Here is a 25101-nt window from a genome sequence, read left to right as displayed (position 1 = left end):
ATAATTTTGCCCCTGCTCTCGTGCTTGCAGTTTATTAGGCAACCATCTCCCAATATTGAACAATTTATAATCCAAAGTTGAAGCGCTTCGGACTGTGGCGAACTTTATATATTATGTATTTTCAAGGCACGACTTGGAATTTGACTAACAAAGAATAAAAGACATTGGAGAAAATTCTTTTTATTATTATTATTATTATTATTATAATAATAAATGGATGGGATGCTTGAATTTATATAGAGCTTTTGAAACCTTGTGACTATTCCTAAAGTTCCAACGAAATGCAACTCATGCAATTGAATTTGAATTCAACTAAAATACTTGACTATTACAAAATTAAATATTACAATATTATAAATTTAAATATTATAATCATATAATTTCCTACAAATGCGTATTAGACGAACATGATGTTCTTGTTTTATAACGTTACATTAAAGATAAAACATTGTATAAATGAAAAAAATGAAGTGTTATTGGTACTCTAAAAATCTCATTTTACATTCCTCATAAGTGTATTTTTTATTCAAAATATAGAAAGTTTGAAGTGTAGAATGAGATTTTTAGAATGCCAATAACAACTCCTAGTGAAAATTGAGAAGAAACTGAACATTGTGATACCTAACTAATAATTATAACTGGCTAAAACCCCAGTTTGTTCTTTGATCGTAAATCGTCTGAATTTCATCGCACAAAAGGACGTCTGAATTTCATCCCATAAAAGGACGAGCAAGTTTGGGTCTCTTTAATGACCCCTCAACGATGACGGTTTCCCCGAGATTACAACATATTGTGGTAATTAAAGAGAGGGGCCGGGAAAACTTGAGGGTCCATGAAAGTGTCACATCGTATGGCGACAGCTGGGATGCCAAACGTTTTATCCCTCATCTTTTCTTTTCTTTTCTTTTGATGAGGAAGAGAATGTCCACCTGTAGCTAAAGACCAGCAACTATTTTGGATTATCGGTATGCGTGCTGTGTTCCACGTAAATGGATATGACCAATATCTGTTCGGATGAACAATTGATCTTTTACTATAGTGATGAAAATAAATTAATTTTTTGCATGATAGTGTGAGTTCGAATTTCATTAGTGGTTAATCTAACATTTAATTTAACAAAATCTATCGTTTAACTAAAAAGAGAAAAAAAATCTGTTAGGATGGATGCAATTCTCCAAGGGGGTTGTAGCCGATCTTTGAATTTGATAATTTGAGTTTGAAAAATGTCCTTCAACAATAATGTATAGAAAAAGAAAAATGAAAGCTCGTGCATGAGTATCTCTTTAATTTTTATACTTCGGAAATCAATCAACATTATTTATTCTAAAGTTGAGGAGTAAATTGACTATATGTTAGCTACAGTCACAGGTTTGACCTTTGATTTTGCTTTATTTATAGCACTACCATCTAATTGAGGTTGGGTTCTGGTTTGGACTGGTCACATTTTGTGTGGTAGGTTCAGTTCATTTCTTGACATAAGCCCAGCCCTTAGGGGGTGAAAATGATGAGGCTACCCCATCAAGGGTTAAAATCTGATGGTCAAGATGGTAAGTTAGTAAGGGCAATTTTGTACTATGGGTTTGGGACGGGTTGGTTGTGTTGGTCGTGTCATTCAGGGAAGATTTGGGGGATGGGAGCCATGCTGGATTTGAGAGAGAGAGTGAGAGAGAGAGGGAAAGGGAGGAGTGTGAGAGAGAGAGTTGATTACAGGATTGACGGATTTTTCTGCTTTTCTACTTTTCGAATCTTTACAATTTTTTATGTCAATAGATTCCGTATTCTTCACTTTACCTTTCAGTTTGGTTTTGTCCCTCACAAATCTCTGCTTCTGTCCGCCTTCATTTAACTCTCTTCCTCTTAAATCCTAGGTTTTTTTTTTTTTTTTTTTTTTCACAAAATAGTCACGAGCAAATATGGTTTTAGTTGATTTATAGATTTTGTTTCCAATCTCCATTTGGTGCCTTGCTCAGATCGGCTCTGCACTCATCATCGACGATTTCGCCTTCATGAAGGACTTTGCAAATCCCAAGACCAATAAAGGTAAAGCAAGTCCACCTCTCCCTTTCATTTGTTTTCATGGCTGAATGTCAAATGAAGCGACTCTGATTCATGCACGTGTGTATGGTGTATTTTGTAAAGAGGCTTCTCAATCTGTTGTTTGGACTGAAGAAAAGGTGGATGAAGCTCTCGAAAATTTCAGAACCGAGAAAAGAGAAAGGTAAAGATCTGCACCTCTGTCTATATTGAAGTTCAAATAGGATGGATCCGTGAAACTATGAAAGCTAATATATGAATAACATTTTTTGTGTGAAAGTTGTAAAATGGAGACAAAAAAGGAAGGATGGCAGACATGAAGAGGGTTCTGGTGTGAGGATCTATTGTAGTGGCTTTAAATAATGATAAAGGTCAATTAACCAGATCATTACTATTATTTAATTTTTTTTTGTAATTATATCTGTATGAATTTTTTGACATAATTTCGCTATATATTATGATATCTATTGTATTTGTTGTATAAGATGTGGTCTGAGCAGTGCTACTCATATTGTCCAGATGCTTTAAGAAGGTTTTAGTGCACTTCAATTGATCACATAAATTTCTGATGCACAAGGCGTAGATCACTTGCCATCTGCACATACTTGGTAACTTCGACTCACATGTCATCTTTTTCTTTTTCTTGAATATGTTCTCTGTTTGAGTTATCAAATGCCATTTGAAACTACTTTTCAAATAACTTTTAGCCTCCAAATTAAGTTTATCCAATTGCGAGTGCGCAACTTATTAAAGAAATTTACTAAATCCGAAATGAAACATGAAAAAAGGTACATAGTCTTTTACTTCGTTAGTTGGTTTAAGTCCTTTATTGAGCATCCCATATTAGTTCCATTTAAATTATATCACTTACAAATCGGAAAATTTTATTTGAACCCATGTAACCTCTTTCTACACTCAACTTTCTCTTTTCACTCATCTTACTTTTAATTAAACTATCAATATCTCTTTAAACCCAAATTTACTACCTAAACTATCCTTACAAACTTAATTCAATTTATAATTTTTCTCTACACCCATTTAGAAAATACAAATCCTAAATTTACAAACAGAAGTCCATTTCAAGTTGTGAAACTATAAACACCATGCACTGGGTTTTTTTGGAGAGAGCTCATCAAAGTTGAAATCAAACCACCTACTGAAGCATGCCCTTTTCTCCATGGTTTAAAATCTCTCTCATTAGTTCAGTCAATTAGGTATATTGTTACTCTTTCGCATCTGAAATGACTTTATCAATTCTTAAAGGACTTCTCATGCGAAGTTTCATATAATCTATCCATACCAGAAGTAGATGAAGCCAGTTTCATGGCTTGAATAAATCAAGTCTCACCCTTGGTACTGTATCTATAGTGATTTAATCAAACGAAAGAACCATGCATGCACTAGAAGATCGTATGAAACCATTACATGCATTATTTGGGTGAAATAAGGGGTGATGGTTGAGTTTAATTATAGAGTGGGTTTATTGATAAGTTTTAATTTTATTGTTAATTTCATTTCGTACTTGATGTTAATTATGCAATAAAGTAAAAAAGATAATTAAAATTAAAGTTTAAGTTGGGTGTAGAAAAAAGTTATACGGGTTCAAATAAAATTTCCCTTACAAATCATATGGGCAAAGGTTTCCTAAGTTGGTAAATGGTTTTACTAAGTCTTCTAACTTATAACTAATAAGTCATTTATTATTGTTATTGGATTTGATTTGATTCCAATGAGGTGCACATGTACATTTTGGATTGGATTCCTTTGCTTTATAGACAATTTCTAAATTTCCTTTTCTATTTCTCTCCTAATAATGAGTTTTATGGAATTTTTATAGGGAGAACTGTGTGTGTGCAAAAATATGGTGGAAGGAATTGATGGATCTTTATTTTATTCTAATTATCTATGAATAAGTTGATTAAGTGATCAGCGTATAATTACTTTCATTTCTGCCAATTAGGCTGATAATGGTGTTCTAAGAATTGGAAAAAATTGATAATTTCTCTTTTAATTCCTTTTTATACATATTGAAATATTTATTTATAGAAAAAGTTTACGGTTCATTCTATTTCAGTGATTAGAGTCGTCTAACTTTGATGACAAAGTGTGTCAATATAATGGAAATAAAGCAAAGTTCACGGAGTCGAGTACCTAGATGAAGAGACTTAGGAATGAGTTTTGGATCCTTTCCTTGGAATGATCAGTGCTTTTGATTTTTAACATATCCGTGGGTAGAGAATTTTAATGAATTTATATGTTTTCCTCTACTTTTCAGTGGTTTTAGGTGATTAGAGCTAAACATGGAGAAGATTTTGAGACTTTTAGACATGTTAGACCGCTCAAGGTTGATGTGGTAAGTAATTTATGGAGTTATATGTGAGTGGTCAAATTGTTTTTTTGTCTGTCGAATTCAGTTTACAAGTTATCCTATAGCTTACTATTGTTAATTTTTACAAGACAGACTGCGAGAAGGTTTGCTTTGCCACTTTAATCAATTTAAGTGACTAGGAATTAGGACCTTGGTTATATCCAACAGTTCATTGCCTAAATATAGAATTCATATAGGAAATGCAATCTAGAAAATTTATTCAGGTATAGTATATAACTTGAAATGCAATCTAGAAGGGTAAATAGGGTGACTTCTTCTTTATTTTAAGTATTGAATGATGCTAATGAGTAACTGTTCACAATATAATTAATACAAAGTACTTCAAAAAGAGAGAACCATGTTATGCAACGTGTCTAATGAGTGTACGTATTACACAGTATGTGTGGGTGTGTGTGTGAGTGTGTATGTGACTGTGTGTGAATGTTGTGCAGTGTGTCTAATTAGTGTGTGTGAGTATAATGTGAATTTTGATTGTACTAAGCATTAGACCCTGCAGTTTCTGACACAACACGAAAATGACATGAAAATAACGGGTTTCGAATCAACACGATAACTAATTGGGTCATTATTGGGTGACACGTTAAGAACCCGTTATTAACGGGTTCTTAACAGGTATACATGTGGATAACCCGTTTCGACCCTTTCAGAAAAAAAATATTTTGATAATTTTAAAGTTTAATTACTAAAAGATTTATTATAAAATACAATAGCCATATTAATATATACAATATATTCTATATTAAATATATAGTTTTGTATTATTATTCTATATAAGTTTTTTTTTTAAATGTTTGAGTTATTATATATTTTTATTATGAGAGTTTCTTATTATCATTACTAGGATAAATTTTACTTAACATGTTGTCGTCTAAAATTAAAATAAACTAGTACAGTATTTGTATAGGCAAAAAATAAGAAGAACCTTCGTTATAATGAATAATGTATTGTTTTTTGAAACGAAATGATGTATTTTTTTTGTCGATGATGTATTGTTATGATCATTAGAATTTCATGTACACCTATGATTTAAATACCACTGAATATTTAATATGCATTTGCAATTATTTTGGTAAAGAAATTGAAAAGGAATGTAAAGGCCTATGCCTTTTGAGTTGGGTAGCCTGCCCCTCATTATCATTTCCAATACTTCAAAACCATCACTTTCTATATCACGTGGTGGTTTGTTCACTTTATGGATATCTATATGTTCAACTTGGAATCAACATTTCAAAGCCTAATCCACTCAAAGACATGGGCTTTGGAAGTCTATAAATACAAGGTCCTCAAACAAGCATAAAGGTCGACAATTTCTACATTGAATGGCCGAAATGAAGGGAAAAATTATGAGATTCTAGAATGGGATTTCATAAAGACTATCATGCATATACAAATCAAATTTAATATACGAAAGTAGCGGAAGCATTTATAACATATTAACAAAGCTATAGTCATGCAAATCCCCTTCAAGGTTCATAGGTTTATATATAATGCATCAAAACAATTTTTAGAATCAAGAACAAAGTGAAGGTTAGTCTTATACCTTTTGATCTAGACTTGAGACCAAGGATGGACCACCTCCAAGCCCTTTGCTCCTTGAAATCCTTGAGCCTAGCTTCCTTCCTTGCCTCCTCCACTTTGTTACAATGAGTGCTCCTAGGTTCTCTTCAAGTTCCCAAAGTAGGAAACCTCTAAAGATCCTCACCCACTAGTGTAGTGAGAAGGATGAAGGAATAACCAAAAGGGGTGTAAGAGATGTTAGTAAAAACCCCCTTATGGTGGCCGGCCTTTGTGGTTCAAGAGAGCTATTTTCTTTTGCCTCTTTTGTTGTTCAAAACTCACAAAAACCCTAATGAACTTTATCTCTATAAAGTTCTTTATATAGACAAAAGAAACCTAGTCAACAACTTGACTAAATATCTCACCTTTCCTCACGTAAAGTGGCCGGCCCCTTTGTGTTGTTTTTGGGCTTTGGGCTTTTATTATTTCAAGTCATCCAATGCTTGAATAAAAGCCCAATGGGTTTAGGCCCAATGGGCCTAATTAAACCCGAACGTTTCTTTAAGCCCAAAACGATCTTTATCGCTTTTATGATTTCTTTAGACTTTTCTAAATTAATCACAACACATAATTAATCCAATTAATTGTTTCCATCATCCATTAGTTACTCACTACAATAGTGTATTGGTGAACAACCTTTTAGGTTCTAATTAGCAAGGCAGTGAGGTGATTGGCATCAATCCAATTGCTCATATTTAATTCAATCACTTAGTGAATTAAAACTTCATTTTAATTCACCTTTCTTCTTTGATGACTACATTTAATCATCTAGAAGAACTCACAAGCTATGAGTGACATCTAACCATATGTCATAGCTACCCAAGCTAATGTAGAAGTTTATTCGGAGAACCTAGTCAGTTGGAATTACAATGTAATTCAATCCTTCTCTAATACAATACTCTCAATCACATCATTAGGGTATGGATATATCATGTCAAACCCCTAATGTGATTATTCCTTCTTATATGATCCAATTGAGTCGTATAGGAACGCTTTCCTTTATTATGCTCGATACCTCGGCCGAAGATTCCCGAATCATATCTTAGAGTATTCTTCCTCTCTTATCGAGGATTAGAGATTCCTTGTTGCGCATACACTTGCCTTCATGACTAAGTGGCTTAACCCCAACTATGCCGTTGACATTCTGATAGAGTGACTTTGACATAATCAAAGATTAAGTACTTAACCACAAGACAACGACGATGCCTCAGGTCAAATGATTACTTACATTATTCCAACCATTTGAGTTACTTGCTTGACATATGAGTAGACCTCCATGCAAGTACTCTGATTCGATTGTATTCAGTGAACTCATTCCCTTAATGAGCACCTACATACTTGTCTTAGTGTCACAACACGAATGGGTTGAGACTTTCCATCCTTCCAATTGAAGCGGACACAGCATGTACTGGTCTAAGCATTGTCAGTATCCCTCCGACAATCCAATGACCAGGAAACTTTTGGACATAATGGTTATGTGAAGAAGGTCTCTGTAGTCTAACATCATTAGATTACTTCTTCAATCGATCCATTGTCCATGGATTCACTATTCAGGACATATATCGTTTATTGAGATAGTCCTAATTAGTATCTTTGCCATTTGATGTATAAGAATCATCCATACATCGATTCATTTGTCCTGAAAGATTTCTTCCAAAGATTGACTTTCAGGGCATATTTCCAACACGAAATTCTCACAAAAGGAGAACCTCTGCCAAATCTTTGAAGACTAATACACTGCCAAAGCTCTCTTCAAAGAACGCACAACCAAAGCCAAAGCTTTCTTTTGACCAAAGAAGAAGCATTCCCTTGAAGAATTAACAAGCACTTGTGCCGATTCCTTCAAGACTTTATTGCAAACTCAAAACTTGTAATGATGTTTGTTCCAAGTTCAAGTCGCCAAGACCCTTGAATCAACGAAATTCTACATCAACATTCCGTTTGCCATAGTCCTAAGCTTGAGGTGAAGACTATCCAAGCATCGTTTGAAGCTCAAAACATGAAGCAATCGTTCATTCGTTCGTCAGAGATGAAGTCATTGTAACCCTTAGATCAACAACCTACACATCTACATCAAATTTGAAGACTGAATTAGAGGAAAGTTGTAAATAGAGATTGTAACCTACAAATTCAAATCAATACAAATCTACTTTGTACATGTGTTCTCGTTTCATTCGTTATAGAATTTTCGTGTTTACAAACCTAGTGGGAACTTTCTGCCTCTCATTTCTGTTTTCAAATCCATAAGAAACATATATGGCATCAAGAAAGGATCAAACTATTCCTGCAACCAATGCGAAGAATAAGAACATCCTTGCCGCAAATGGTGGCACTTTGGGAGTCACAACCTGAAGCAAAGCAAGAGCTCTCTCTGCCCTGCTTTCTGCCCCTACATCAACTCTGCCGAAGGAGCAATAACACCCGAGGTGTGAGCCTGTACTCACCCTGGCCTCACTAAGAGTTTCAAGGGAAGAAAGCCCGAAGAGGTACTCTAACTCGTTGAGTTCTGATGCCGACTCAAGCAGCAGCTCGTATCCTGTAGCCATGCAAGTTATGACTACTAGTGCAATGTCCATCGAGGAGCAGCTGGCCCAAATAAACGAAGCAATTGTAAAGCTGATAAGGACCGTGGAGGAAAAAGACTTACAGATTGCTAAACTCGTTAATCGTCTAGAGGCGCATCATGATGAGAAAGCTGACCTAAAGGTTAATCCACCCAAAAAAGAAACTGACGAAGAATAGAGGTCTCTGGTGGAGAAAACCGAAGGTGGACAAAGCTGCAATGCTCATGAGATCTCTCTATCCAACAACTGCAAAAGATTATCACAAACACGATCAAGGTGCAGTATGAAGGAAGCTCGCATGACTCCATGTTGTACTCAAAGCCTTACTCCAAGAAGATTGATGCCTTAAGGATGCCAAGGGGTTCTTAGCCACCAAAATTCATGCAATTCGATGGAAAGGGCAATCTTAAGCAACATATTGCCTATTTCATTAAAATCTGCAATAATGCTGGAACAGAGGGAGACTGTCTCGTCAAGTAGTTCTTGCGCTTGCTAAAAGGTAATGCCCTTGACTGGTACATTAACCTCGAACCTAAGTCTATCACTAGCTAGGACCACCTTGAAAGGGAATTCCTCATCTACTTCTACATCACTCATCGTACCGTAAGCATGCTGGAGCTGACAAGTACGAAACAATGGAAGGAACCAATCATTGACTACATCAATATGTGGCATTCATTAAGTTTGGATTGCAAAGATCGGCTTTCTGAAACCTCTGCCATTGAGAAATGTGTTCAATGAATACACTAGGGGTTACATTACATTATTGAGAACATTTGAGGAGCTAGCAACTTGTTCCCACGACATGAAGTTAAGTATCGCAAATCATGGGAAGAAGGAATCGATCACCTACTTCAAGAAGGATAAGGTGTTTGCCCCCAATGGTAGACAAGAATAGGAAGAAGCCTGATAGACGCATATTTATGCGACTTAGTTAACTAGTTTTCTTGCATTTACGTTATTAGTTCTTAGTTATTTTAGTACTTTAAGCCATTTTCGTGTGTTTGTAGGTCCAAAGGGCTAAGGTAGCAAGAAAGTGCATTTTGGTGCATTTTGGAGCAGTTTTGAGCTTGGAATGGATTACATATGATATGAGCAAGATGGATGGACGAATTTGAAGACAAAAGAGGCTAGGAACATGCTAAAAATCTGGTGAAACAAATACAAGTTGCAAGAAGGGATAAATTTCTAGAAGGATTGGCCAAAACTTCACTCAAAACCATGCATACCCCATAAAATTCATCAATGCTGTGGCCTTCCCTTTGTTTTACTTCCACCAGATTTTTTAGTGATGATGCAATGCCTATCTCACTATGACATTTGAGTGGATGATGTAATGCTTAACTCACCATGACATTTGAGTGGATGATGCAATGCTTAACTCACCATGACATGTGAGTGGATGACTCAAAACCTACCCTCACCAACAATTCTCCACCTTGCCATGCCTTACCTACTTCATTCCACCAGATTTTTGCATTAAACATGTCCATCCTCTTCCTATAAATACCATGGCAGCAACCTCATTCAAATCATCCAGAAATTAACCATTCTCCAAGCCTTTCCTTGCCTCTCCTACATATCTAAACCCCTTCCCATCCGTTCCTCCAAATAACCAACCCTTCAACATCATTCCAACCTTGTTGTGGCGGCAAGGAAAAGGAGAAAAGTCCTTGGACGCGCTTGCTATCCAACATGGATCGTTGGAACGTTTAGGTGCTTTCTTCCCTTTGTTTTTCAATGTTTAAATTTGTTTATCTTTGTTTTGTAATAATGAGGAACTAAACCCCCCTTGGCTAGGGGGGGATTCGAAATACATGTTTATGCTTGCGTTATGATTTGATTACTTCTAATTACGTTTCATAAGTTGTGAATTCAATTTACTTATCTATGTGAATTACATTGATTTATGTGTGTTGGTTGAGAGTGCACGCTTAATTATCATGCATAAATTGAATGCTAGGATATAAGGAAATTTCACCTAATCGTTATGGAATTATATTCACAAGTAGTAAAGGTTGATGATCTCAATCGCGTTAAGTAAATTCTTGGCATAAGTTTCATGCAATCATAGTAACAAGTGCTTCGTTAATGCTTATGGTTTTCATAGAATTTAATGATTCTTGCTTGTATCTCTATTATGCAATCATGTAGGGGACTTGTGGGGAATGTTTTGGGTTGTCGTATGCAATCATCCAATTCAATAACGTTAGGAAAATCTGAAGGTTAATTTAAGCGGACCTAATTAACTTGGGGCGTTGAGAATTCATGGTTTATTGAAATGCAATTGGAAATCGTTTTGTATGCAAGTATAACATGTGTGGAGATGAAACCCTTAGCTAGCCTTCCATTATCCATTCAACCCAAATTTGTTTAAAATCTATTTAAGTTTTTAGTTTATTCGTTTTTACTTTCAACTTCACCAAACTCAAATCCCCCTTTTACTTTCTTGTTTTAAAATCTTTTGTTTACATTTTTAACTTTGTTTCTTTTTGTTTTTGAGTCAGTTTAGAGGTTTTAGCAAGCCCTCCTAATCCCCGGTTTAGAACGATCCCTACTTACATACTTTGCTACAATTGTCAAAAAGAGGGTTTAATTTGTGTGTCAAGTAATTCTCGCATCAAAGCCCGCCAAGGAAGTTTTTACCATCAATACTACCCCTATCAAGACTTCATTTGCTCCCGTCAAGATCTCCTCCAAGAACAAAGTGAAGGAGATGAAGAGAGATATGCCTTCTCGCACCTAAGATATGTACATAAACACCTTAAGGGAAATGGAGCAAAAGACATACCCTTTTCTTAACTCTGACGTGGCTGCAATGTTACACGACTTGCTAGAAAAGAAGGTGATCGAGCTCCTCGAATGCAAGCGCCGTAAAGAGATGAATCGAGTTAACGATCCTAGGTACTGCAGATACTATCATATCATGAGTCATCCTGTTGGCAAGTGCTGCGTCCTCAAGGAGCTTATCATGAAGCTAGCACAACAAGGGCAAATTGAACTAGACCTGGAAAACACGACCGTGACACACACTACCATGATTATGTTTGGATCCTTCAATCCTGTGCCTCTCTAAGACATAACCATCACTGGGGGAATGTGATCAAAATGCACCAACCAACGATGAAGAAGGGTGGACATTGGTGACCTACAAAAGGACAAGGAAGCCAAGACCATAAGCCACAAAGCCAAATGTAGAACAAGGGATAAAGCACCGCCGCCATAACAATATGAAGCCTAAAAAAAACGTAAGAGCTGTTAAGCTAACGTACGTTGCTGAACCTATGGAGCAAGAGCCACACATTCTCATCTCTTTGCATAAGTACTTCCCAAATGACTTTTTCCAACAGTGCACTACCGTTGCCTATCACATGGTCGAAATAGAGATAGAAGTGCCCTTAAAAGGCAAAGTTATCGCCATTGAGGAAGAGAAGACCCTCATGCCCAAATAAGGCTTGCTGACACACTTTATCATTGAGGAAGCACTTGACCCTCACGCCCAAATAAGGCTTACTAACACACTTTATCATTGAGGAAGCATTTGATTGCCTAAGGAGATGCAAAAAGCACCAGTAGCAATCTTGGAGAGTCCCGACGACCACGAGGTGCAAGTAAGCAAGGATGAATAATTAAAGCTTCGGCCATATGAATATGCCACATGCTGTGACACCCATCATGGAATCAACTTCACTAATGAAGACTTGTTGCTAGGGCCAAAGCTTCACAATTGTCCTTTCTTCGTCTCTGGGTACATAGGGGAGCACAAAGTTAATCGCATGCTTGTGGATGGCGGATCGGCCATAAACATCATGCCAAAGTCAACAATGAACACAATCAGTTTTAAGGTGGATGAATTGTCCCAAAGCTGCCTCCTAATCCAAGGTTTTAACCAAGGAGGACAAAGAGCGATGAGCATGATCCAAGTAGAGATGATCATTGGTTAACTCAAGTCAAGCACGCTATTCCACATGATTGATGCAAGAACTTCCTGCAACTTTCTCTTAGGAAGGCCTTGGATCCACGAGAATGGAGTAGTGTCGTCCACCCTTCACCAATGCCTAAAGCTCTACCGAGAAGGGGAGAAGGTGATACAAGGCAACGCCAAGTGATTTACCAAAGCTGAATCACACTTCACGGATGCCAAGTTCTACATGGATGACGACATGGTACCCGAAGCTTTTGCAAATGAGATCAAATTCACAAGCAAAGCCACACCCAAAAAGAAGTGGTATGCCATGCCCAAGAAGGAAGAAGGGAAAGTCTTGTCATCTTCCAACAAAGACGATGATGAGCCTACTATTCCCGCAACAACCAAAGGAAGTGTGCCGCCCTTAAAAGGATCAAACACACTCGTCTTCCGATGCATACCCATGTAGAGAAGAAAGAATGGGCAATCCCCATTTGAAATTGGAACAAGCAAAGCCGACACACAATTGCGCAAGGGCAATGTAAAGCTGCTTAAGGCAAATGAAGTTTTACCTCTGACACAGCTAGGCAACGCTAAAGTTTCAAAACCACCACAAGGTTTCGTAAAACCCTACCAAAGGGGGCAGAACCAAGCTCTCTTTCAACCAAAAGAACCAAAGAATGTTTTGACCCAAACGCCTACAAACTCATGTCAAAGGCTGGGTACGATTTTACCTCTTCTACAAATCTTAGAAAAAAGATTGCAAACATCGTTAATGACAAAGAACGTGACCTCACCGAGACTCAAAATAAGTTAAAGGAGCATGGTTATGGAGTTAACAATAACAAAGCTGGACTTGGCTACACACCAAATACACTCGTGAAGATTTCAAGCGAACTCAAAAAATGTCAGCGCTCAACACATCAGGATGAGCGTTGAACAATATCAAGATGAGCCTAAACCCACCTTTCGAACGTCAGTCTTTGATAGGATGAATTGTTTAAAAACCCAAACTTTTGACACTTGATCACATTGGGGGTCAAGACCGAACCTCTATCTTTAAAAGGCTTAACACACCAACACCCCACAGCTCTGTTTTCGAAAGGTTGTCAAAACCTAAGAAACAAAGCAACATAGCTAGCTCTCATCCACGATTGTCGGCCTTGGAAAGACTCAAAGAAACCAAGAAGCCTTTCAGAAAAGGGAAGGTCCAAAACGTCTTCCACATCACAATCCAAGAAGAATAAGAAGACGAAATCCCCGAGGAAGAAGTCACTACTGTGCCACCACAACTTGAGGATGGGGGGCAAGCCATGGTTGATGTTCTCAAGGAGCTTAACTTAGGCACAAGCAAAGAACCGAAGCCTATCTTCGTAACTGCATTACTAAGTGCGGACGATGTTGGAAGTATGCCCACAAAGCCACTCATTTGATGTAATAGCTTTTGGAATACTTATTGTATTAAACTATTATATGTTTAATAAAGGGCAAAGCTTATTGTTAATCACTATTTATTGTATCATGTGTTTAAGCAATAAAGGAATCCAAGGAATGTATTTGATCTAAGAGATAAGGGATTTAAGTAAGTTAGATTAACGAGACCTTTCTCTTATGTTCATTCCTAAAACGTTCCTAGCCATAGGATTGCCAATTAGGCATTGACAATCCGCTAAGGTTAGTATGTGTTATGTCAACTCAAGCGTGAGTATGACTAGTCTCAAGTCATTTAGTGTTGGACACTAAGACAAACACATAGGTGCTCGAAAGAGTAATCGAGTACACTGAACAACGATCAAAAGAGAGTTCGAACATACATGTCATGTAAGAACTCGTTAGTTTCAATATGCAAAGTAGTCCTTTGACCTGAGACATCATAGATGTCTAATGGTTAGGTCCTTGATCTTTGATCATGTTAAAAGCATTCCATCGAGAGTGTCCACAGCATTGTTGGGGTCAAGCTATCTAGTCATGTAGGCATATGAGTGCACAACAAGGGATCTTTAACCTTCCATGATGGAAGGAGAATACTCTAAGATATGATTCGGGAGTCTTTGGCCAAAACATACGAATATGACTTAGGAAGTATGTTCCAAATCATATTCAATTGAATCATATAAAGAAGTATCACATTGGATAGTAGACTTGAAATAAACTATCACTCAACCAATGTGATTAAGAGTATTGTATTAGAGAATGACCTTATTGCATTGTAATTGTAACTGGATAGGTTCTCATGGTTTGTGTAGCCATGACATACTACTAGGCTTGGGTAGCCATGACATACTACTAGGCGTCACTCATGGTTTGTGGAAGCCCTGAAGATTAGCAAACACTAATCTTCAACAAAGGGAGAATTGAAATGTTGTTTCAATTCACAATCGATCGTTAAAAGTAACAATCGCCCACTGCCTCGCTAATTGGAACCTAATGGATCATACACCGAGTAAGGATGAAAGTGAAGAAATATAAATGAGATGGATAAGCAATTAAATGGTTTAATTGAGAATGGTCAAGATTAATTAATTAGTTAATTAATTTTACAAAAGGTTCGTATTGGGCTTGTAAGTTAGTTTTGGGCTTCGGGGTCCAAAAGGGATTGGTCCACTAGGCCCATTATGTTTAAGTTGTATGACAACTAAAACAAATATGGGCAAATAGCCCAATCACTTAAGATGGCCGGCCATAGCAAGGGTAGTGGGAAGTTTTGCTTAATTGCAAGTATGCCACTCACCTAAGAAAAGAGATATAAAAGCATCTTTATAGCTTTTACCTCATTAGGGTTTTCTTGAGACAAAGATGAGAAACACTTTCTCTCTTTTTCTCTAAAAGAGGCCGGCCACTTATGGAAGAGATAGCTAGCAATCTTTTCTTCTCTAAGTCATCCATTTCATCTTCACACCTCATCCTTGGTGTGGAGACTTAGAGACCCCAAATCTTTGGTGTTTTTGGAGATCCTTTCCTCACATCCTCAAGGAGCAAAGGAGCATCAAAAGGAAGAAAATCACAAGGAAGATCCAAGGAGCTAGGAGGTGACTTGAAGGCCCTCCACTTGGGTGAATCCCTTGTGTAAACAAGGATGGCCTCCAAGGGTAATGAATCTCTAAATCCTTCTTTCTCTTTAATATTGTTGAAGAGTCTCATGGTTCACCATTCACTAGGCTTTGAAAGTCATGGGTTTTAGAATTGTTTTTGAATGCATGCTTACTTTAATATGTTAATAGTTTTCCTATGTGTTCAAATATTCTCACATGTTCTTAGCTAAGACAAAGTTTTTCCTTCAGACGAGATCGAGGAGTACTACCAACTACTTATGGAGTACAAAGACATCTTTGCTTGGACCTACAAAGAAATGCCTGGCCTTGATTCTACCATCATTGTGCATCACCTTGTAGTCAAGCTTGGAATACGACCGAGAAAGCAAACTAAAAAATGCTATCAATCCGAGCTCATCCCGCAAATTAAGGCCGAGATAGACAAGCTAATCGAAGTAGGCTTCATTCAAGAGGTGCAATACCCTAAATGGATCTTCAACATCATCATTGTCTTTAAGAAATCTAGAAAAATACTTTTTTGCATAGATTTTAGCGATCTCACTGATGCTTGCCCGAAATATAACGTTCCTTTAGCAATCATCGAAATCATGATAAACGCGACCACTGGCCACGGGGCATTGTTATTCATGGACGGCTCCTTTGGGTACAATCAAATCCACATGGCTCCCGAAGATGAGGAATTACCAACCTTCTGCACTCTAAAAGGTATATACTGCTACAAGGGAATGCCTTTTGGCTTGAAGAGCGCTGAGGCTACATATCAACGTACAATGTATAAGATCATCAAAGACATGCTACTGCACAAAAATGTAAAATGTTACGTAGACGACATAGTTGTTAAGACAAAGAAGAGATCTGATCACTTTAGGGATTTACGAATGGTGTTTAACAAACTATGACACTACAACTTCAAGATGAACCCGTTGAAGTGTACATTTGGCATCATCTCTGGGAGGTTCCTCAGCTTCATTGTCAAGCATCGTGGCATTGAAGTAGATCAATTAAAGATTAAGGCCATTCAAAGAATGCTCAAGCCAAGGAATCTACACGAGCTGAAAAGTCTATAAGGACGACTAGCTTTCATTAGGCACTTCATCTCTAACCTTTTAGGATGCTGTCAACCTTTCAGTTGACTCATGAAGAATGACGCTTCATTCACATGGCATGACACCTGTCGTAATGCCTTTGAGAGCATAAAAAGGTACCTAGCAAGTCATCCTATACATTGCCACACAAAAGGGTTCCATTGGAGCACTCTTGGCATAAGAAAATGAAGACCAAAAGGAAAAAGCACTATACTACCTAAGTAGAACCCTCACTGGTGCCGAGCTTAACGACTCACCAATCGAGAAGATATGCCTTGCCGTAGTATTTGCCATCTAAAAGCTTAGACACTACATGCATGCTTACACCATCCACTTGGTTGCTAAAGTTGACCCGGTCAAGTATATTATGTCCAAGTCAATTATGACAGGGCGACTAGCTAAATGGGCATTGCTTCTCAACAAACACGAGATCATCTACCTCTTACCTAAAGCCGTCAAGGGACAAACCCTAGCAGATTTCCTTGCAGATCATCCAATCCCGCCCGATTGGAAAATCTCAGACGACTTGCTTGATGAGGAGGTGTTCTACATTGACATCTTCCCGACATGGACAATGTTCTTCGACGGATCTGCATGAGCAGACGAAGCGGGGGTAGGAATAGTATTCATGTCACCAAAAAGACAAATACTACCCTATTTCTTTCGATTAAGCAAGCTGTGCTCTAGCAATGTCGTTGAGTACCAAACGCTAATCATTAGACTCTAAATGGCAATCGGCATGGAAATCACAACAATAGAAGTGTATGGTGACTCCAAGCTCATAATCAATCAACTCTTGATTGAATATGAAGTAAGGAAAGATGATCTCCTCCCATACTTTTAGCTAGCAACTCAACCGCTACAAAAGTTTAAGGCTACTACAAAAGAAATCAAATGGAAAACATTCTCGTTAACTTAGCTTCAAGCATGGTGCTAGGAGAAGACGAAGTTGCAGACGTACGAATTTTCCAAAGGTGGGTGACCCCACTAGTCATTGAAATTCTACTAGATGACACAAATGTCGTCTCAGTACTTCCATTCGACACTGAATAGTGGAGACAACGGCTGATCTACTACTTGGAGCATAGATAGCTTCCAGACAATCCTAGACACTGCTCTGAAATACGTCGCTGAGCACCTTGCTTCCTTTATTACAAAGAAACACTCTACCGACACTCTTTTGAAGAAGTACTTCTAAGATGCCTAGGTGAGGAAGAAGCTAATCAAGCCATGGAAGAAACACACTCATGCATATGTTGAGAGCACTAGTCTATACCAAAGCTTGATAGGAGCATATTTATGCGACTTAGTTAGCTTGTTTTCTTGCATTTTCATAGTTAGTTCTTACTTGTTATAGTGTTTTAAGCTATTTTCATGTGTTTGTAGGTCCAAATGACAAAGTTGGCAAGAAAGTGCATTTTAGAGCATTTTGAAGCAGTTTTGGGCATCAAATGGATAACTTATCAGTGGAGCAACATGGATGGACGAATTTGAAGACCAAAGATGTCTAGGAATGTGCTAAAGAGTTGAAGAAATAAATCCAAGACAAAGAAGATAAGGAATCAGCTCCAAAGAAGGAAAATTATCCAAAACCTTATCCAACCTTATCTTATCCAAACAAACCTTATCTTATCTAGTCCTATCTTATCTTATCCCATATTATCCAAACATTATCCTATTTAATCCAACATCATCTAAACTTATCTCCAGCTACAAAAGGAGTCCTTATCCTATTCTAAATCTTTCCCATCTGAATTTAGGAGTCCCAATCCATCTAAACACATTAATTCTTTTCCCCCTAGGAATCTGCTATGCAAATCCTTCTCCTCTACAACCTTTGTGCCCTAACTTAGGCCTATAAATACATATTTATCACCACAATTTCGTGGACCACACACACAAGAGCCTAAAAATCAGAAAATCATATTTGTGCAGCAGTTTTATGAGGAAGGAAGGAGAGGAGACCCTTGGAGCCGAATCTGCCATTGCTGGAACGTTTCTAGGTGTATTCTATCCTTAGTTTTAGTTCAATGTTTGTTTTAATTTGGTTTTATGTTTTTAAAGACATGAGGAACTAATTTCTTTTTAGTTAGAGGTGAATTCGAAGCGATGATTATATGCTTTATATGAATTGATTACATCTAATTATTGTTTCTTGAGTCTTGAATGTGATTTGCTTATCTGAGTTATCAAAACGTGTTTATGTATGGTGATTGAGGATGCATACTTAGTTTGCATGCATGAACTTAATGCTATAGTATAAGGGAGTTTCACCTAATCGTTATGAACTTATATTCACAAGTAGTGGAAGTCACTAGTCATGATTGTGTTAAGTAAATCCTTGGTAGGAGTATCATGCTTTTCATAGTTACGAATGCCTCGTCAATGCTTATGATTTTCCAAGAACTTAATGACCTTTGATATGTTTTCTATCATGCTTTTCATAGTTAGGGAACTTGAGAAGGATAATTTGGTTATGATGTGTATCCCGTCCAATTCAATGAATTAAGGAATTTGATGGTTAATTTGTGCTATCACGGTTAACTTGGGGTGTGTCATTCATGGTTTAAAGGAATAATAACTAGAAATTGGTTTGTATGCATATATCATGTGTGGAGAAGGACCCTCTAACTAGCTTTCCACCTTTTTCATTTCACCAAATTCGTTTTTATAAAAAAATTTATGCAAAGTTTATGTTTTAAGTTTTAAATTCGTAAAAAACAATCCCCCATTCATTAAGTCTTGTTAGTTGAGTGATAATATGTTTTCTTTTAGTCTTTTGAGTTAAGTTAAGTCTTATTTTCGTCAAAATCACTTGTTAAGTCTAGAATTGAGTCTTTTTGATTGTTTGTTGCTGTTTTGAGTCAGTTTTGAGTCTATAGAGTCTAGTTTAGTGTTTTTAGTCTTATTTGTATAGATTAACATCCTTTCTAATCCCCGGCCTAGAACGATCCCTACTTACATCTTTACTACAATTGTCAATAAGAGGGTTTAATTTGTGTGTTAGAATATTTCGCATCAAAGCTACACTTCCAGCAAAAGAATGGGCTACTACTAGCCAAGCATGGTAAAAGATTGCCTGGAATAAGCTAAAAGGTGCCAAGCCTGCCAATTCCACGCCAACTTCATACATCAACTGCCTGAGCCATTACACCTTACAATTGCTTCATGGCCATTTGATGCATGGGGGTTGGACATCGTAGGACCAATCACACCGAAGTCATCTGAAGGAGAAGTCAAGAAGAAAAATGTCGTCCGTTTCATCAAGGAGCATATCATCCACCAATATGGTGTGCCCCGCTACATCATCATTGACAATCGAAAACAGTTCTTCAACCGACTTATGGATGAGCTTTGCGAGAAATACAAGTTCAAGAAGCACAAGTCTTCCATGTATTATGCTCTAGGCAACGGTCTTGCGAAAGCATTCAATAAAACATTGTGCAACCTCATGAAGAAGGTGATCGGCCGAACAAAGAAAGACTAGCATGAAAGAATAAGCGAAGCACTTTGGGCATATAGGATGACGCATTGAACTTCTACCCAAGCTAGTCGTCATTCTCTCGTATATGGCGTCAAAACTGTTCTGCCAGTCGAAAGTCAAATCCCTTCACTAAAGATAGCTATATAAGAAGCCTTGACTAAAGAGGAAAATGCAAACCTATGACTTCAAGAGTTGGAAGCACTCGACAAAAGAAGCTTTGAAGCTTAACAACACTTGGAATGCTACCAAGCATAACTATCTAAGGCATTCAACAAGAAGGTCCCCCCAAGGTCTTTTTGAACTGCAGATCTTGTCTTGGCATTACGATGGCCCATAGTCATAACTCACAAGACATAAAGCAAGTTCACATCAAAATAGGATAGACCTTATGTAATACAAGAGGTCTACACCAACGGTGCTTACTTAATCATAGCGGAAGACTGTTTAAAGATCCGCCCCACCAATGGCAGATTCTTGAAACGTTACTACCCCTAAACCAAACAAGCAACGCTTCTTGCCTACACGAGCCTAAACTGCACACGGCATAATGCTCCTTATTCGCATGAGCTTAAAAGGCGATATGCAATGCTCCTTGTTCGCATGAGCCTAAAAAGCGACACTCAATGCTTCTTATTTGCATGAGCTTAAAAGGCGACACCCAATGCTCCTTGCTTACATGAGCCTAAACTGCACACGGCACAAAGCTCCTCGATTGCATGAGCCTAAACTACACGGCACAATGCTCCTTGTTCGTACGAGCTTAAAAGGCGACACTCAATACTCCTTGTTCGCAAGAGCTTAAAAGGTGAGGCGACACTCAATGCTCCTTGTTCGCATGAGCTTAAAAGGCGACACTCAACGCTCCTGGCCCACAAGAGCATAAACTGTGTACGGTAAAATCACCATCAAGACCATCTAAAAACAATCAATCACTCCATTGAACTACATCATGACTTGATCCCTCCTCGACCGAGGGTACGTAGGCAACTTGAAACTTCAAAATTTCAATTACAATCACATCATCTACAAAAACACAAACACTTAGAAGAATAAAGAGCAAATTCAAAATGTGAATACTTTATTTCTTTAAAGGAAAAATTTGGCTACAAAGCCTTATTACAAATAAGAGCAAAAAACAAAGAAGACTTAAAGTACAAAAAAATGGAAGACACCACTTGAAAGCTATGTCCTTAAAACTACAACGACGATCTTTAAGCAAGCCTTCCAAAGTCTTCAAAGTCACTACATCGGTGGTAGACAAGGTGGGCACTTCTATGGCGGCACCTTTCTCTTGCTCTAGGCATAAAATCCCTTCTTGATGTTGAGAAAGTGTAGCTTCCTACTTTGAGAGAACACCTTGAAGTCGTGATGCTTCGATTTCCAACAGCTATTACTCTCGTGCCAACGCTTCTAGAGGCACTTCAATGGAAGCTAAAGAAGTCATTGTGACTTGATAACCTTCAGAAGCAGCTTGCTTGGAAGACTGAGCTTGTGCAATTAATAAGTCTATTGCTGCAAGTTGTTGAGCTCTAACTTATAGACTCGACTTCTTCAAGGAAATATCATGCAAGAAGGAATACTCAGTAAAGGCGGCCATAAGTTCCGCAATCTTGACTCTTAAGAGCGTGGAATCAACGTTAAGGTTATCAGTCACAGAATCAAACTTCGACAAGGCCTCCATGAGCAACGCAAGGTCCTCCAATGGGCACTTTGAAATCCTCTTCTTAATATGGCTTTTGATATCTGTGGTTGCATGAAGGTCAATACAATTGATAAGCTGCTCAGTGCCACTAAGGTTCGGCCCTCTCAAATAGATCTCAAAGCTAGTTGGCAATGGTGTTGGATGCATGACGGGTTTTTGCATACTTACACCTACACATGGCAAACTTGGGCAACTTGATGGATTCAGAATAATCTCTGCACTGGGAGGATCCCCAATCTCTTCGTCTGTAGGTAGATTGCCTCCAAATAACATCTCTGTAAAAGAATAAACACCCATGTTTGCCAAGTCAAAAGAACAAGAGGGCCCACCCTAAGAAGACAAAGAAAGGTGTTAGAAACAAAAGCTAAACTAATGAAAGAAGAAGAAATCACAAGAAAGAAAGAAATACATACATCTTTCTCGAGTGACACACGACCATCAAACGGAGGAGGCCTAAACACTTTCTTCTTCTTGTGACGAAAATTAACATCGCTGTTATCTAGAGCACCTTCATACGGTCACTCGTTCAAAACTTGTTGATGCTGCCCCAAAACAAGTTCATCTTTATGCGAATCAACTTCGTCACCCGCTATAGACATATAAATTTCATCGCATACAAATAATGCATCACAAAGCTCCACGTGGTATATGACTCATCGCAAATAGACAATTGATCAATGACATGTTGCACAAATCAAGCAAAGGAAGTGTAAAACATTCCCAAAATTTGGCAAAAGGGTGAAAATCCCCCTTAAAATTAGCAAGGGGCCCAAAATCTTTCAAAAACTGAAAAGAAAGCCAAAGCATATTCACAAAATAAGCAACAATTGAAGATTTCTCACAAATAGGCAACAAGGCCTATAAAATTTGGCCAATATGAGGAAGGTGGCTGAAATTAAGATACAAAACATGCTTAAATTTTCCCATGGATTAATCAAGACACAAATCAAAGCCAAATCCATCCAAAGGAAAACTTTGAGAAATCTATAAATACAAGGACCTAAGACACACAAAGGGGTCGAAAATTACACATTGAGAAGAACCTCTGCAAAAATCTTTGAAGACTAATACGCTACCAAAGCTCTCTTTGAAGAACACACAACCAAAGTCGAAGCTTTCTGTCGACCAAAGCCGAAGCACTCCTTGAAGAAAGAATAAGCACCTGTGCCAATTCCTTCAAGACTTTGTTGCAAGCTTAAAATTTTTAATGACGTTCGTTTCAAGATCAAGTCGCCAAGACCCTTGAATCAACGAAATCTCACATTAACATCATCTTTACCGCACCGTGAGGTAAAGACCATACACGCATTGTTTCAAGCTCAAAACATGGAGCAATCATTCTATTGTTCATCCGAGATCAAGTCATTGCGACCATTGGATCAACAATCTACGCATCTACATCAAATTTGAAGATCAAAATAGAGGAAAAGTGTAAATAGAGATTGTAACCTACAAATTCAAATCAATAAAAATCTACTTTGTACACATGTTCTTGTTTCATTCGTTATAGAATTTTTGTGTTTACAAATTTGGCATGCTCGGTGGGACATCTTTGCCTTTTATCTATGTCTTCAAATCCCGAAGAAACATACATGGCATCAAGAAAGGATCAAGCTGTTCCTGCAACCAATGTGAAGAATAAGAACATTTATGTTGTAAGTGGTGGCACTTTGGGCGTTACAAAGCAAAGCAAGGGCTCTCTCTGCCGTGCCTTCCACCCTTCCACCAAACCTGTCGAAGGAGTAAGAGCACCCAAGGCATGAGCCCATAATCACCTTGGCCACGCTAAGGGCTCCAAGGGAAGAAAGCCCGATGAGATACTCTGAGTCATTGACTTCTGATGCCGACTCAAGTAGCAGCTCGTATCTTGTAGCCATGCAAGTCAGGACTACTGGTGTGACTTCAATTGAAGAGCAGCTGGCACAAATGAGTGAAGTAATCGCAAGGTTGATAGGGAGATTGCTGCACTTATAACCGTGGAAGAAAAGGACTTCGAGATTGCCGCACTTGTGAATTGTCTAAAGGCGCATTATGACGAGAAAGTTGACCACGATTTGAAGGTTGATCCACAAAAGTAGGAAACTGATGAGGAAAATGAGCCTCCGAGAAAAAAAAACCAAGCAATGATGCTTATGAGATCTCTCTCTATCCAGCAACTGCAAAAGATGATCACTAGCACCATGAAGGAGTAGTACGAAAGGAGCTCACATGATTCTGTGCTGTATTCAAAGCCTTACTTTAAGAAGATTGATGCCTTAATGATCCCAAGGGGTTATCTGCCGCCAAAATTCATGCAATTCAATGGAAAGGGCAATCTTAAACAATATATTGCCCATTTCATTGAAACTTGCAATAACGCTGGGACGGAGGGAGCCTACTTTGTCAAGTAATTTGTGCGCTCTTTGAAAGGTAATGCGTTTAACTGGTACACTGACCTCAAGCCCGAAGGAAATATTTGTGAAAACTAGTTCATTTGAGCAACATCTATGCATGCAATTAACAATTAAAAGGCAGAATCATGCTTGTATGCACTCAAAAACAAAACTTTACCCATGAAATTCAAAGCCTAGTAGTTATGGTGAACCAAGACTCAACTCAAGAACAAAGTGAGTTAAGAAATATTATACCTTTGTTGATTCCTCTTTGCATAAGCAAAGGCTAATCACCCAAGAGAAAGAGCCTTCATTCCTTACTTCTTAGCTGCTTAGATTTCTTGGAAGAGGATGGATGAATGGTTCTCTAAGTTCCTAAAATAGAGAACCTCTAAGTCTCGATACCAAGGAGAGTGTTTATGAAGACATGAGTGACCTAGAGAAAGGAAGATTGCTAGATATGTTCCTCTAGGGTGGCCGGCCTCTTAGAGAGTCAAGAGAGATTTTGTTCTCATCTTTTATCCAAAGAAAAACCCTAAGGATGAAATGGCTATAAGGTTGCCTTTATACCACCTCACAATGGAGTGGCAAACTTGCAATTAAGGCAAGTTCACTACCCCTCTCTATATGGCTGGCCATTGTAGGTTATTTGGGCTTTAAAGCCCTTTGTGTTTTCAAGTTGTCATGCAAAATGGGCTTGACATTCAAATCCTATTGGGCCTTATGGCCCAAAACCAACCTGAGGTCTACAACAAACTTATTCGTTTGATTAATTAACATATTAATTAATCTTAGACATAAATAATTAAACCATTTAATTATCCTTAGTCATCTCCGTTGTTTCTTCAATCTCTATCTTACACGATGTACGATTCATTAGGTTCCTTTTAGTAAGGCAGTGGGTGATTAGAACTCTTCAAATAGATTGTGGATTGAAACATACTTCAATTCTCC

The 25101-nt window shown here is 37.9% G+C and overlaps 1 long non-coding RNA gene across 2 annotated transcripts; it reads left to right on the top strand.

Moving 5' to 3' along the window:
• Positions 1-1480: 1480 nt before the first annotated feature.
• LOC126625105 (uncharacterized) lies at positions 1481-5118 on the top strand. Of its 2 annotated transcripts, XR_007624326.1 has the most exons (6): positions 1481-1547; positions 1971-2040; positions 2140-2218; positions 2315-2405; positions 2554-2642; positions 4310-5118. It is a non-coding gene; the product is annotated as an uncharacterized LOC126625105 (long non-coding RNA). The 2 variants fall into 2 exon arrangements; XR_007624325.1 differs by lacking the exon at positions 1481-1547 and having other exon boundaries at positions 1639-2040.
• Positions 5119-25101: the final 19983 nt, after the last annotated feature.

Source organism: Malus sylvestris, chromosome 6 (genome assembly GCF_916048215.2).
Source record: "Malus sylvestris chromosome 6, drMalSylv7.2, whole genome shotgun sequence".
In the NCBI taxonomy this organism is placed as follows: domain Eukaryota; kingdom Viridiplantae; phylum Streptophyta; class Magnoliopsida; order Rosales; family Rosaceae; genus Malus; species Malus sylvestris.
Note: the sequence above shows the minus strand (reverse complement) of the source record. Positions and strands in the feature narration are given on the sequence as shown.